Source organism: Rattus rattus, chromosome 16 (genome assembly GCF_011064425.1).
Source record: "Rattus rattus isolate New Zealand chromosome 16, Rrattus_CSIRO_v1, whole genome shotgun sequence".
Lineage (NCBI taxonomy): Eukaryota > Metazoa > Chordata > Mammalia > Rodentia > Muridae > Rattus > Rattus rattus.
In genome coordinates, this window is record NC_046169.1 from 38,629,921 (window position 1) to 38,634,336 (window position 4,416).

The window sequence follows — 4,416 nt, forward strand, 5'->3', positions numbered from 1 at the left end:
TCATACTCTGCACCTTTGGACCCTCCTTTAGAATTTCTCCCTCCTCCACCCCCACCCCTGTGGGAAGTAACACCTGATGCCAGTTGGTCTAGCTTCGGAGAGAACACGGTGGGTGCGTAGGGTGCCTGGTCCACGGACTGCCGGGGTCTGTCTGTCTGACTCCACTCTCCCCCACACAGACACTGAGGCAGAGCTGACGAGTCAGAATTCCTGCACTGTCCCACCTCCTCCCCGTGAGCCCAGATGAAGACCAGGAAGCTCCATTGGTTAACTTCCGTTAGAACAGTGGACCTAATTGATCTAACCGATCTGTTTGCTCCTCCTGTCTTTGTAATCAACCCCCCAAGATGGCTGCTTAAAAGCAAACAAGCAAACAAACAAGCAAACAAAACCGAAACAAAATAACAACCAAGAATGCAGTTCTGCCAGCATTATCAATACCTTACCCCTACCCCCGGCTTCTTCAAGGTTTCACCATTGCTTGTGGGATAAAGTGCGACCTCTCCAATGTCACATTCTGAGCACCTTTCCTGGCCCATGTCACAACTTTAATTACGCCCTCCTCAGTGACCAGGCACTTTCCCAAGTACACTCAGCCATCCATGTAGGGGATGTCCGGACACCTCATGTGGAACGACCTTCCCCGGACACTCTTCAGCCAGTTGACAGAATCCACTTGCCCTTCAAAGAGGCCACTCAAATGTCACTTCTCTCTGCCCCCTTCTCTGTCTCCCTGAAGGTTCTCTTCTGGGCTTCCACAGAACCCAGCCTGTAATTCTGTAATTTCCTAATTGCCTGGTTTCTTTATATCACAGTTGTATTTCTCCTCCATTTGCTCTGTGTGTGTGGTGTGTGTGTGTGCTCTGTGTGTGTATGTGTGTGGTGTGTGTATGTGTTTGTGTGTGTGTGTGGTGTGTGTGGTATGTGTGTGGTGTGTATGTGTATGTGTGTGTGTGTGCTCTGTGTGTGTATGTGTGTGGTGTGTATGTGTATGTGTGTGTGTGTGCTCTGTGTGTGTATGTGTGTGGTGTGTGTGCTATGTGTGTGTGTGTGTGTGCTCTGTGTGTGTGTGTGTGTGGTGTGTGTGTGTGTGTGTGTGTGTGTGCTCTGTGTGTGTGTGTGGTGTGTGTGTGTGGTGTGTGTGGTGTATGTGTGTGTGTGTGTGTGTGTGTGTGTGTGTGTGTGTGTGTGTGTGTGTGTGTGTGGTGTGTGTGTGTGTGTGGTGTGTGTGTGTGTGTGTGGTGTGTGTGTGTGTGTGTGTGTGTGGTGTGTGTGTGTGTGTGTTGTGTGTGTGTGTGTGGTGTGTGTGTGTGTGTGTGTGTGGTGTGTGTGTGTGTGTGTGTGTGTGTGTGTGTGTGTGTGTGTGTGGTGTGTGTGTGTGTGTGTGTGTGTGGTGTGTGTGTGTGTGTGTGTGTGGTGTGTGGTCTGTGTGTGGTGTGTGTGTGTGTGTGTGTGTGGTGTGTGTGTGTGTGTGTGTGTGTGTGTGTGTGTGTGTGTGTGTGTGTGTGTGTGTGTGTGTGTGTGTGTGTGTGTGTGTGGTGTGTGTGTGTGTGTGTGTGTGTGTGTGTGTGTGTGTGTGGTTTGTGTGTGTGGTGTGTGTGTATGTGTGTGTGTGTGTGTGTGTGTGTGTGTGTGTGGTGTTATGGTGTGTGTGGTGTGTGTGGTGTGTGTGGTGTGTGTGTGTGTGTGTGTGTGTGTGTGTGTGTGTGGTGTGTGTGTGTGTGTGTGTGTGTGTGTGTGTGTGTGTGTGTGTTTCCTGGAGAACAAAGAAGAAGGAATGGATATTACATTTTGCTTGTGTTGCTTTGAGTCAGGGTTTCTCATAACCCAGGCTGGTTTCGAACTCTTCGTGGCCAAAGATGATCTTGACCCCCAGGTCCTGCAGTGTCAGCCTCCAGAGTTCTGCGGTTTCAGACACCTGCCACCCTGCCCGTCTGGATCTTACCATTCTTTGGACATCTCATGAGTCTCACCCCTTCTCACACCTCCTCCACCAACTGTCGCCCCAGTCCGGCCTCAGCACCTCTCCCCTGCACTTTGGAACAAGATCTGCCTGCTGCCATATTTCCACTCACGCCCACAGTGATGCGGCTTCTAGCCCCTGCCTTCCCCTCCCCCACCTTCAGGTTCACAGCAGCCCTCCTTGTCTGGTGGCTTCTTGAACACAGCAAGCTCTCTTCTCCTCCGGATACTGAATCCCTCTGCTCGGTCAGATCCATCTTTCCCCAGATGGAGACATAACTGTTCCTTTTACTTCATACGCAGAGATGTCTGCCGTCCAGTGACACCATCTAGTCTGGGGGCATAGCGGATCGTCAGAGTGGTCGCCCAGCATACGCTAGGCCCAAGTTCCAACCCTTGCAGGGCTGGACGCACGGACAGGTATTTGCTGACTGAGTCGGGCCCGTCTTTGGGTGGCAGATTCGAGGCACGGTACCTGGTCGCATACATATGTGTCGGTGCCGAGCAAATTCACAGACGTTACACATGGAACGGAACTCCAGCCTGCACCCAGGATTATCTGGGGTGGGAATAGAGATGTCTCAGCCATTTAGTCTCTGAGCGTAACTCTGGTTTATTTCACTTGTGTTAATAACCGTGCGCGAGATATCCAGCTTCCTTTGGGTTTCCAACAGGAGCGGCCGGCCGACCAGGTTTGTCTCAGGGGTGTTTAGGCTTCACAAAGGTTAGCGAGCGGCAGGCACGCACAGCAGGGATTTACAGTCATCCCTTGCTGCTTATCGGCTCCTGAGGGATTCCGCTCGGTTCTTCATCTCCTGAGGTTTATGTCGTGCATACGTCGTCTTTTAATCCCCCAAATGCTGCTTCATTTCCTTGTTCATTTTTGTTCTGTGAAATTGCTTTCCCGGGCCATCCTGGGGTTGGTTGGTTTGTTCGTAATTGTTTGTGTGCTCGCTTTGAGACACGTCTCACTGTGTAGCCCTGACCGGTCTATAACTCTGTAGACTATGATGGCCTCTAAATATGCGTGTCACCTTGCCTGTTCATTCATTCATTCATTCATTCATTCATTCATTCATTCATTCATTTTTATGACAGGGTCTCACGTAGCCCAGCCTGGCCTAGAACTCTTTATTCTCATCCTCCTGTTTGTAACTCCCAAGGGATTACAGACGTGTGCGTGTGCGTGTGCGTGTGCGTGTGCGGGCACGGACACGAACCACCACACCCAGGTTTTTTTTTTTTTTTTTCCTCAAGAGTCAGAATACTTAAACAGGTTCTTACTCCGAAGCCCAAGCTGGCCTCCAGGTCGTAGCAATCCTGCTGGGATTGCCGGCCTGTGCCACCACATCCCGATCCATGCAGAAAAGAGGGTCCTCCTCGAAGCCCGCGTACTTTTGGGAGTCTGACCATCGATCCTAAAGAGGCTAAGCAGTGAGCAGGATGTAGGGACGGAGCATGGGCAGAGTCTAGAACACGGAGGTCCTCACCTCCAAATCTTAACTCCCCTGCTACTTAGCACCTTGGTACAAGGGCCTCAGGAGGTACAGACCGGATAGAAGCTGCTCACCGTATGGGCTCACCCTGTCCCAGCTCCCGCTCGGGTCTTTCGTGTGCACCAGGTCTTCTGATGTCACCCCGAAATTAGTTTGGAAGAATCATTTGCGCTTCACAGAAGAGGGGAAACAGGCTCAGGGAGGCTGATGACACTTGCCCAAGCTACCCAGATGGGGCAAGCCGCAGAGCTGGGATTTAAGATTGAAACCAGCCCCGTGTGACTTCCTGGCTGCCTATCAAGGGCAGGAGTCTCTCTACGGCTAGAAGGGCAGGAGGTGGTTGGACAGAGAAAGAAGCATAGCAAGTAGGTCCTACCTGGAACTTGACCACCACTACGAACTTCCGGGACAGGTAGCTGCAGCCAGACGCCACCTGGCTCCTCTTGGGTCAGCTCTAAATTCTGTGGCTGGCTTGCCCGGGCAACCCTAGCCCCGATTACACTGTGTGGAAGGCGGATGAAAGCGGCATAGGTACACTCCTAGCTTTATCCTTCCAGGTCATCTGGCTCCTGCGTTTGTCTGGGTGGTGTCACAGAGTACCTGCCTCCCGGCTGAGCCTCTAGCGTCCTGCACCCCTTTGGTCCTATGGCCAAAGTTGTTCTCTCTGGAAAGTTCATCCTTGCTTGACTTTGGGGGCGACCGGCCGATCCGGGGCACTGAGGGATCCTCCGGGAGTGATAAGGGGCTCCGCCAGTCTCCTTGGGGGAGGTTAGCCAGCCCCTTCCCTCGTCCTCGTGTTCAGTGCCGCAGCGCCCCCTTGGCCACCAGAGGCGCCCGGAAGCGGGACTCCCCGAGCGAGGGGCGGGGCGAGGGGCGGGGCGCGGCGGCACCTGGGCCGCGGGAGAGCCGGGGGTGGGCTCTCGGGGGACAGCAGGCTGCCCCCCCAGATCCGCAGCGC